This window comes from Coffea arabica, chromosome 9c, assembly GCF_036785885.1.
Source record: "Coffea arabica cultivar ET-39 chromosome 9c, Coffea Arabica ET-39 HiFi, whole genome shotgun sequence".
NCBI classification, from domain to species: Eukaryota; Viridiplantae; Streptophyta; class Magnoliopsida; order Gentianales; family Rubiaceae; genus Coffea; species Coffea arabica.
The window spans coordinates 17,734,870-17,747,266 of record NC_092326.1 but is presented as its reverse complement, the minus strand read 5'-3'; positions in this window follow the sequence as shown (position 1 = coordinate 17,747,266).

The window sequence follows — 12,397 nt, the reverse complement described above, 5'->3', positions numbered from 1 at the left end:
ATGACATAAATAAAAGAAATTAAGAAAAAACTAGTAAACAAGTAGACATGCATATTCACATAACACGTAGGAGCACGTAGGGTCAAATAAAGTGCAAATGAGGGATAGAGTGTACCTCCCTTGCAATGATAAGCAAATGAAGGAAAAATGGCTTCAAAACAATAAAGGGGTCAAGGCACCAATTTAAAAGTAAAATATAAGCAAAATCACCGAAGCCTTCCTAATTGCAACGTAAATGCAATCAAAGAATGCATAATTTCCAAGAAAGTAAAAACTATTGGTCAAACTTTTAAGATGGAAAAACTATCAAGGCCCCAATTGCAAAATTGACCAATCATTCAAGCTCAATTAACACATTTTGGGAAGTTCACGGGTCCATAAGTAACGAAAAGGACAAGCAATGGTTAAAATGCAATTATTCTAGGACCTATTTGCAAGAAAACTAGAACATGCTTAGGCTTTTGTGGAACCTGGAGAAGCTTGAGGGATTAAATTGATTAATCTTTTCAATTGCTTGGGCCATAGTGCAACCAAAGCAAACTTAAGGGGTCAAAGTGAAATTTTAGAAAGATGATTTCATGCAATCTCATGCAAGCAAACGTAAGAAACTTCATCCTGCAACAATCATTCTTGCCGAAAATTTTCTGCAACTCAAAACACCATTTGCTACTTTCATTTCCGCAAAACATGTGTCAACCTCAACACAAACTTGATCACAAATCTTTCAACCAAACATCAAGAAAAACATTACAAACAACTTCAACATTCAATCAAACCAAAACATAACAGAAAAATCATGCAAATATCATGAAGAAAAATTCTGCAATTATTCTCTTATGCCTTGAAGCTTAACAACCTCGCATGACAGATTTAAAAGAAACTTTCAGACCGAATCCCAAACTCAAGTTCCTACTAACTTATCATGCATGCAAAAAACCAGAATGAAGAAGATTTTCATGCAAATAAGAATGCAAACCAAGCTCTCGGCAATAAAAGGATTCAGCATCTGAGGAAATTTTCTGCAACAAACTAGTTACTAACCTTCACTTTTCAAGCACCATTAAACAGCTTCAAACACATATTTTAACCAAAGTTCTCTTAATCAAACTTCCCAACACTTTAAACCAAACAATCGAAGCATGAACTTGACATTCAAATCAACAAAGATAGAGGAAGAAAACAGGCAAACATGGAAAAAACTTCATGCAAAGCTAACGGATGCAATGGATACAACTACAACCACAAAATTTACTACACTCTCCATGTTCAAATGCCGAATTTTAAGCACAACTTGGATTGTACATTCTCCAATCCAAACAACTTCATTTGGACCAAACAACCAGAAAACTTAGCCACTTTATTTAAACAAAACAGAAAAACTTAGCAGGACATCAATGGTTCTATACTTCAGTAAGCAATGCTCCTGAACTTCAGTATTTGCATGGCATATGCATTCAAACATCTCAAATCAAAAAACCTGTTTCAAAATCCTATCATGCGTACAAAGGGATGACCGAATCAGAAACAACAAGGACCTTCACGCAAGCCAAAAAATGAGGACAAGACTCTCAGCCAAAGGAAAAAAAAAATGCAGCAACCAAAAGGTCTTTGGCAATTTTAGCAACACCGACAATAAACATTGTTGCAACCATCAAAAGGCTTCAGCCCTGCTACCTCATTTCCAGCCCCAAAAGAAAACTATGAAAAATAGTTCATTATACAAAAACTTCACCTAAACACTAAACAAAACCAGAATTATTCTAACGTAGGAAAACAGAAAAAAGAGAAGAGAGGAAGCCTGGTCTATCACAGGTAAAGGAAGGAATGGCTCTTGCCGTGTCTTTCCTTTTGGGCAACGAGGGAAACAACGTATTCATGACATCTTAAACCAGCACCAAGTCATCACAGAACACCAAGAACAGAACACAGTTAATTAATCTCATGCAGGGCTTAATCATCCAGCATTTAGTTAGCTAAACACACAACCCAATGAGAATCAAACACTTTCCAGCAAATCTCATTCTAAAATACCTATACAACTCCCAAAACAACTCCATCGGCTAAGCTGGAAAAGTGTTTAGCAGTCCAACAACTTCTAATAAAAAAAAATTCCAGCCATGTAATCAGATTCCTGGCCATAAGGTTCACATGCAACACCAAATAAAAAGGTTATCTATCAAATTGGATCCTCAATTAAGCTCAGATTATCACATGGAGTCAGAATTAAAATTACATGTCCCAAATTAGTTCATCGGCAGAGACATTTAGCCAAAACAGAATTTCTGCATGCTTCATAACATCATCCGAATGCACAATTTAACATGCATAGTCTTAATCATCACAATTTCATTCGGCTAAGTACACTTAGGTGCTCAGATTGTCCTAGAAAAACAGAAATACAGCTGCATTCTCTCATCAGTTTCTCGGCAGCAACACTTAGCCAAAACAGAAATTTCCTAATGGCTTGATTTCTATCCACCGACTGTACAAGCCTCACATGCAACTCGCATATAGTTTCCTCCACTAATAATCAACCTAAAAAGTCCAGAAATTACCTCACAGCAAGCTAAGCTCTTGCACAGAAATTCTGAAAATTTTCTCCCTCTCGGCTCTCTTCTTCCGCGGGGTTTGCTGGTTCTGGTTTGATGAGTTGCGGCTGGAAATGGTGAAATGCAGCTTGGTTGAGGTTGCAGCTGGTGGTTGTTGGTCTGAGGTTGACGAAGAAGGTGATGGTTCCCTGGTCTCTTCCCTCAGCTTACGGCAGAACAGAGACAGCAAAAGAAATTGCAGTTCGGCCTCTCCCTCTCTCTCGGTCGATACTCCAAGGAAGCTACTCACTCACGGCTCACGGCAGTAAAGGAAATGGACGTGTGGAGCTGGGAATGAAGCTAAGTCCTCACTTTTTTTCTCTTTCGGTCGTTAACTCCAAAGTAGCTAGTCACTCACGGCTCCAGGCAGAAAAGCCAATGGAATATGAAGATATTGTGGTGATTAGAACCCCCCCCCAAGAGAGTGTGTGGTAATGTAATGTATATAGGGTGATCTGGTGAGTGGAGTTGGTCGGCAATAGCAAATGGAAAATGCTGGAATGAGAAGTGGAAAAATGGATTCGGCAGAAATGGAATTGTGATTTTTTATTTTTTTATTTTTTTTTATTTTTATTTTTTTGAAATTAATTAAATAAAACTGATAATAAAGATAGATAACAAACAACAAAAACAACAAAAAAATAATTTAATTAACATTGGATAGAAACTAAATAAACTAGAATCAACAAAGCACAATTTTCCGTTTTTTCCATCAATTTCCTCCTTTTTTTTCACAAATTTTACGTTAAAACTTAAAACTAAAACTAAAACTAAAACGTGAACAAAATTAATATGACAAATAATTAGCAAATAAAAGACAAATAAAAAGGTAACAACTAAAATGCAGACAATCTAAAACAAAATCATGAATTAGATGCAACATACAAATTATTTAAAAATTTGGTGTCTACAGTTTGCCCCTCTTTGTTTGAGTTTTGAAAAAACTTGAGACAAAGAAGTAGACACCAAATACTTACCTGTGTTATTTGGCTGCAAAATGATTTGAACGGACAGGAATTTTAAAAAAACGGGACTGACCCTAACAAGGAATTTAAAACGGGACTGACCCGAACAAGGAATTTAAAACGGGACTGACCCGAACAGGAATTTAAAACGGGACTGACCCGAACAGGATTTTAAAACGGGACTGACCCGAACAGGATTTTAAAACGGGACTGACCCGAACAGAAAATGTAAAATGAAGAACTGTATAAGACTTGTTTGAAAAATTATCTAAAAATTTGCCCCAGTGTGATGAATTGGTCGGTGGGATAACATCTGAGCCTGACAGGGTGTGGACGGTCAGCGGGATAAAACCCGATCCTGCCGAGGTTGGCGGGATAAAACCCGGTCCCAACGTGATAAAAGCGGTCAGCGGGATAGAACCCGATCCTGCCGGGGTTGGCGGGATAAAACCCCATCCCAATTGATAAAAGCGGTCAGCGGGATTATACCCGGTCCTGCCGAGATTGGCGGGATAAAACCCGGTCCCAATTGATAAAACCCGGTCCCAATTGATAAAAGCGGTCAGCGGGATTATACCCGGTCCTGCCGAGGTTGGCGGGATAAAACCCGGTCCCAATTGATAAAAGCGGTCAGCGGGATTATACCCGGTCCTACCGAGGTTGGCGGGATAAAACCCCATCCCAATTGATAAAAGCGGTCAGCGGGATTATACCCGGTCCTGCCGAGGTTGGCGGGATAAAACCCGGTCCCAATTGATAAAAGCGGTCAGCGGGATTATACCCGGTCCTGCCGAAGTAAGCTTGATTTGATTTTTGACTTTGATTTTTTTGATTTTTTTGATTTTTTGATTTTTTGATTTTTTTAATTTTTTTTGATTTTTCCCTGACTGAGAGAGACTTGTCGAAATAATTTGCCCCAGTCTTCCCCAATTTGTGCAACCGATCAATTGATTTGTATTATGGTTGCTCCTCCTTGAGACCTTGATTCATAAGATTCTGGCTTCACGAAATCCCAAAAATTTGCCCCAGTATGGTGAATTTTCTGCAATTTTGAGTCCATAGTTGATTCTGTTGCACCTTTTGATCAGATTTGCTTGCAATATTTTTGATCTGCCTTTGTTCACCGGAGGACTTTTCCGACACCGATTCCAGTGCGAGGTGTGACTACTTTCATTTGTGCATGCAATTTTCCTGCAAAAGAGAAAAACAAAGGAATTGCCACCACCATTTGATCCGTTTTCCTTTGAGAATCGTGTAAACATGAGTCTTTCGACGCTTTTAACAACTTTTGCTGCGGCAGCCAATTGAGTTGGATTTCTCACCCTAAGACTCTTCCGATTTTCAAACTGACCAGGTATGTGCTTTGCCCTATTATGAAGTTTGTGTAACTGGCTTGGCTGAATTTCAACTATTTCCAAAAGATGATTGAATCCAAGCATACTTTTTGCAATAAACCACGGGGATTGTCATTCACCACAATTCAATGATAAAGAATGAGGTATGCAAAAAAATTCACATGTCATGTAAAAATGAATATGCACAAGAATGCACACCTAACCATTTGTGCTTAAATTCTACAAAAAAATGCCATGAATGCAAGTAATTTGGAAAAAATGAGTTTCCTAAGAATGTATTTGCAAAAGAATGTTTTACAAAATGACAGCTTTGGCCAACAGATGTCATATTCAAATCTCTGGATATCTTAGCTCCGGAATTCAATGTTGCCAGAGGTATGACAAAAATGAGAAGAAATCTAAATGGACCAAACCACCAGTTGTTGCTCTTTGTGCTTGCTCATTGCAGAAACCTACCTTGGCGCCCATTCGGGTTTTCACCAAGGTTGCACCCCACCCTTTTTATTGGTTTTTTTTTTTCTTTTTTTTTCTTTTTTTTTTCTTGAGGTACCCTTGTGGGTTTTCACCTAATGAAACAATGGAAGAGCTCAACCATAGTCAACTCAGGAATGTAAGTTGAAGATTGCTGGCATCAGTAAAATGCGCTTCCCTTATAGACTTAATCGAAGGCATTATGGACATCACGTGCCAGTTGATTAGCAAAATCCCTAATAGAAATTCAGCAAGTGACGAAAGCCAGGACTTTGGGCTTTTGTAATGAGGTCAGGTGGGGTGTTTTTCAAGAAAAGTTGAGGCTTGAAAGCAGGCTGATGAAAGGTGTGAAATAAACTGAGATTGCATCATTTTGAAATTATATCTAATTTTTGAACGAAACCGAAGAAAATTTGCCCCAGCTTGATTGGATTTTTCTTTCTTTGTATTTTTTTCATTGCATTTTTTTTTCTTTTTTTTCTTTTTTTTTTTTAAATTTTTTGATTTTTCCCAGTGTGGGGTTTTCTTTTTTTCCATATCTCTTTCAAAGATACATTTGCCCCAGTATGGGGTTTTCTTTCCTTTCTGATCATTTTTCAAAATGAATTCGCCCAAGTGTGGGGTTTGCAATTCTCAGGGGCTGCCAAACGAAAATTATTGTTCTGATAGCTCAAAGGGGATGACTAGGGATGAAATGTTTTGATTGAAAAGGAAGATGGCCTGACTTTTGCCTCGCCCCTTGCATGATTTCCTAAAAGAAACTTTGCATAATCAAATAAAGAACATCTTACACATGTCCAAGTTGATAAATTAAGGGAATGTCTGTCCTTCCATCTCTCCTTTGAACACCCAATAAACTTTGTCAATTTGAAGCAAATTTGCCTTCGACTTCGTCTTTCATCGCTTTGGCACTTTGTTTCCTTTTCAGAAGATCGGTGGTGGATCCTTTTGTTATGAACATAGGTCATGCGTTTTGACAACGTTGGTCATGGCACATAGCATTCAACTGCTTTTCATCAATCAGAATCAATCGTTAATGACACTGCTTTAACAAATCAGCTTCCAACCTGGCCGAAAAGGGATTTTCTCAAATGAAATGATTTTTCAACGAAGGGATTTCGCAAATGAAAGGATTTTTCAATGAAGGGATTTTTCAATGAAGGGATTCTCAATGAAGGCATTCTCAATGAAGGAATTTCTCAATGAAAGCTTTCCCAAGGAAGGAATTTCTCAATGAGGGCTTTTAATGGAGGAATTTTCAATGAAGGGCTTTATCAAATTCCAGAACAGTGATATTCAAAGAGTCAAATAACTTCACCTTTGGCCATTTCAAAGAATTAACAAAAACCAGAACAATAAACAAATAATCAAATTGTGCATTTCATGAAACTCCAAATCAAAGCGGAAACAAAACAAAACTCAATTGCAAAAGACGCTTTCATTAAGCTATGCACATATGCAAGAAAAGTTTTCATGAATTTTAGCAAATGACAACCCCTAGACTTATCAAAATTCCCTTCGAGAGGGAAGATAGTCAGCCATTCAAATTGTGCAGAGCTCTTTCAAGACCTTCAAATTTCATCATTGGAGGTGGATGCCTCAAAGGTGTCCTTGTGTTTAGGAAAAGGATTTGTTTTTATATTTGGTCCTTGTTCTTCCCTCCTTTTCAAAATTATGTCTCCGGCCTCAATCATGTCTTGGATTTTGTGTTTAAGTACCCAACAATTTGTGACAGCCCCACCTTCCCCTAAGGCGAACCAGAGGGGTTAGCGGACTGCCTGCCCAGCTCTCGCCAGGACTAACGGTACAGTTTACGTCAATCTATAACGTTCCGAACATTGCAATGCCCGCAAATAAGCCAAAATCACAAAATAAAAAAAACGAAAGTCGTGGCACTCCGAAATCCAACCAAACATCATCCAAACATATATATACATTGGAAATCAGCATTTACAAGCCAAATGGCGTACAAGTTATCTCATAAGATCATACAAGTGCATTTAGGCCAATACAAGCCATCCATTAAGGGAAACCATACACTTAGGGTTAACACCCTCAAGGAGCTAATCAAAATACATGTACAAGAGCTCAACTTGCATTCAACTATCATGACCTTTCCAAAAGTGCTCATTTGCCTGTAAGGAAAACAAATAACACGGAATGAGCTAAAGCCCAGTGGTATACCACCCAATAAGCGATCAAAGTCACATAAGCATGAACTTTCATTTGAAGTACGCAAATAAGCGATAAAGCAAAACGGTAAAAGGATACGGTTGGCTCTCAAGAGCCCAATTCCACGCTTGTAATCTTGATCCAACCCCATTGACCCTCCGTCAATGTTAAAAGTACCAAACCGTAGACCACACTTTACTTCCATTCCTTCCACCTATCATACCCCAACCGGGCCCGCACTCCATTCAGTAATATTTTGGTAATACTCGAGTTTACCGGAACCAAGGGTCTCATTACCACAAGGTTCCCCAGTACAGTCCCCGTGGCAATTCAATCTTAACGACCAAGCCCTTGCCGGCTCGATCCAATTGACTACCAAACGGGGTTGAGCTCCGTAATGCAATAAGGCCGTTGGACATCATCCAAACGACATCAATTCAGTTTCCATGAAATGGAATTCATCAACCAATATATCAAGTTCAGTAATGCAATAAAACGGTAGCCATTCAGTGACAATATCAAAAGAGGTGAGGGCGGTCAAGTACACCCTCACCTTAATCAATTCCAATATGCAAGTAAGCCTTCAAGGCATCACATAAACATTTAACAAAGCCACATAGTAACAATTTAGTGAGTGGTATACTCACCAAGCAAGTAAGTGGTATTTCATGTACCACGATCACCAAGCCGTCGTGCACTACCTTCAAGCCCTAGAACATATAACACATACAATGAGACTCGATAACGAGTCATATAGCAACGCTAAACACAACCCCAGTAGGGTTTCATATACATAAAGGAGCATAATAGCAAACCAGAATTTAGAAAATGGCCTTAGTCTTGGCCCCAAATAGAAAACTGTTTTACACTCATTATGCGGTAATGGTACAACTCTCACTACAAATATCGGTTGGGGGTGTAAGACCCACCGTTTCGAAGCTATGGAACAGGGCTACAATAATGTAGAAGACCACTCAATCCAGTTCCTAGCTTAACTAGGTCGAAAATGCCAAATACTATACCAGAATTACCAAAACAGGTTTGCAAAACACAGAAAACTGTAATCGGTATATCTCAGTCCATACAAGTCAAAATTCCGAAATTCCAAAGGCATATGTTAGCTAAGACCCTCAGCTACAATTCATCAGAAGACACCAAATCCAAAATCCATACCAATTCCAGTCAAAATGGCCAATTACTATCGCAGTTTTCGCATTCTGTCCAAATCAGAACAGCTACAGTAATTTCGTCATATCTCATTCCACATTAATCCAAATGACCTGAAATTTTACAGACATCTACATCACATCAATACCAACAACTTTCATGTTTTGAGCAAAGTCTAATTCGGCCTCTAACCCAGTGATCTAAAACCGGACAGATTTGGGGTTCAAGAACCCTAACTTTTCCAATTTCACACCAAATCCAAAATTGATTGCATTTAACCACATTTCACATCCACTAGAGCCATTTCCAACCATTACAATTCATCATACAAGCCCCCAACATCAAGATCATATTAAACCAGAAAAATTCCCAATAAAATAAAAACTTCACCAAAACAAACCAAATCAAGAAACAAATCATATATTTCAACTCTCATGCCTCCATTAAGCACTAATTAAGCATCATTAGAGGTAGTAGGGTGTTTCAAGCTTCACTTACCAAGAAACAAGAGAGAGAGGGATATTGGACACCTTTGATCTTCAAACAAACCTCACCAATACACTTATTAACACTAGAAGCAAAGTTCCTATGGAGTGAAATGGATGGAAACAATTGATTTTGGTTGATTTGCACCAAGTGGAAGCTTAAAATTTGAAGAGCTTTCTTCCTTGTGGAGCTTGGGATGGCCGGCCAAGAGGGAAGAGAGAAGAGTGAGTTTTTTGTAATTTTTTGAGATATTTAACCTTTGGTCAAGAAAGTCAAATTTGTGAATAGTATCTCTTAAAAGGTAACCAATAAGAAAGTGACATGTGTCACCTCCATAAATGCATTCCTATCTTTCTTTTCTCTCTCACATCAATCACATCACACACACCACTTATCTCTTAACACCCGATAAATTTTTAACAGTATCCGAAACTTAACCTTATTGGCCGAATTTTTCCGAACTTATCGCACTAGTGGGTCCCACGTCCACCATTTACTCTTAATTTTCTAAAATTTCTCCAATGCTAGAAAAATCATCTTAAAACTATAACTGCTCATAAAATCCTCTCAGAAAATATTTCTAAGCCAGAAAATGCAAAAACAAGCAATTAAGGAGGAATAACCCTAGGAAAAATATTAGGGTTTTACGGGCTCTCACACTCTCCCCCCCTTAAAAGAATTTCGTCCTCGAAATTTCTCACCTTAATTCCCGAAAAGGTTTGGGTATTTCTTTCGCATTTCCTCTTCCATCTCCCATGTAGCTTCCTCCACTCCGTGGTTTCTCCAAAGCACTTTCACTAACGGAATCTTCTTGTTTCTGAGTTCTTTGACTTTTCGATCGAGTACTTGAACCGGTTTCTCCTCATAGGCCAGTGATTCATCTACTTCGATATCTTCCGGTTGTAAAACATGAGATGGGTCAGGATGGTACTTCTTTAGCATCGAGACGTGAAATACATTGTGGATTCGAGAAAGACTGGACGGTAGCTCCAATCGATACGCGACCGCTCCAACCCTCTGAAGGATCTTGTAGGGTCCAACGTACCGTGGTTGGAGTTTCTTTCCTTTCCCCGCAGTAAGACTTCGTAAGGGTGTGATCTTAAGAAATACTTGATCTCCAACTTCAAATTCCAAATCCTTCCTTCGGTTATCCGCGTAGCTCTTTTGGCGACTCTGGGCGGTTTGAAGTCGTTGCCTTATCAACTTGACCTTCTCGTGAGCCTCTTCCATCCATGGAATAGTTGTCGGGTCCAGTGCCTTCTTTTCGCCAACCTCATCCCAGTAAATCGGTGAGCGGCACTTGCGTCCGTAGAGAGTTTCGTACGGAGCCATTTGAATTGACGAATGGAAACTATTGTTGTACGCGAACTCCACCAAGGTCATGTGCTGACCCCAACTGCCTCCAAAGTCCAGAATGCAAGTTCGTAGCATGTCTTCTAGCGTCTGAATCGTCCGTTCCGACTGGCCATCCGTCTGAGGGTGATAGGTTGTGCTCAAATTAAGTTTCGTCCCCAGGGTTTCTTGGAACTTCTGCCAAAATCGCGACACAAACCGTGGATCCCGATCGGAAACGATGCTCACAGGAACACCGTGTAGTCTTACTACTTCGTCCATGTACAGTCGGGCCAATTGATCCATTGAATATTTCATGTTCACCGGCAAGAAATGGGCCGACTTGGTTAATCGATCCACGATCACCCAAACGGCATCGTGTCCTCTTTGCGTCCTCGGTAAACCGGATACGAAGTCCATTGTGATGTTTTCCCATTTCCACTCGGGTATCTCCAAGGGTTGTAACAGACCCGATGGTTTTTGATGCTCTGCCTTCACTTGCTGGCAAATAAGACATTTCTGCACGTACTGCGCGATTTCCCTTTTCATATTATCCCACCAGTAAGTTCCCTTCAGGTCTTGATACATCTTGCTGCTACCCGGATGGATTGTATACTTAGACCTATGAGCTTCCTCCAGAATTTCCTCTTTCAACACCTCTTCCTTCGGTACTACGATTCGGTTCCGATATCTCAAAAGACCCTCAGGACTCAAATTGAAGTCCGTTGTTTCTCCCTTTTCCAATTTCTCTCTCCACTTCCGCACCATCAAATCCTTGCCTTGCGCCTCTTTTATACGTTCCAGTAGAGTGGATGTAACCCTAATATTGCCAAATATCACCTTATGGCTCCCAAGACAGGGTTTCCACTCGCACACGGATTCTAGCAAATCCCATTCCTTGATCATTAGCCCTGCCACTTGCACTTTACGACTCAAGGCATCTGCTACCACATTTGCCTTTCCCGGGTGGTAGTTGATTGTACAATCGTAGTCCTCCAGAAATTCCATCCATCGCCGTTGTCTCATGTTTAGTTCCTTCTGGGAGAAAAGATATCTAAGACTCTTGTGATCCGAAAACACTTCGAAGGTCACCCCATATAGGTAGTGCCTCCACTTTTTCAAAGCAAACACAACAGCGGCTAATTCTAGGTCATGAGTCGGATAGTTCTGCTCGTGAAGCTTCAACTTCCTAGAGGCAAAAGCAATCACATTCCGGTTCTGCATCAAAACACATCCCAATCCCTCTCGCGACGCGTCCGCATATACCGCAAACCCGTCCACTCCATTTGGCAAGACCAGTACCGGAGCCATGGTCAATCTTTTCTTTAATTCCTGAAAATTCGTTTCGCATCGGCCGTTCCAAATAAACTGGCCATGTTTCTTTGTCAAGTCAGTTAAAGGTCCTGCCAGTTTGGAAAAATCCTTAATGAACCTTCGGTAGTACCCCGCTAGCCCTAGGAAGCTACGAATTTCCGTGGGGGTTTCTGGCCTCTTCCAATTTGTCACGGCCTCCACCTTCGCCGGGTCCACTGCAATACCTTCGTGGGAGATCACGTGCCCTAGAAATGCCACTTTCTCCAACCAGAACTCGCATTTGCTAAACTTGGCGTATAGCTGATGTTCCTTCAATGTCTGCAACACCACTCTCAAATGCTCCTCGTGCTCCTCGCGTGACTTAGAGTAGACCAAAATGTCGTCAATAAACACCACGACAAATCGGTCCAGGTAGGGTTTGAAAACCCTATGCATTAGGTCCATGAAGGCGGCGGGAGCATTAGTCAATCCAAAGGGCATAACGGCGAACTCGTAATGCCCGTATCTCGAGTTGAAAGCAGTTTTCGGGATGTCCTCCTTCTTTATC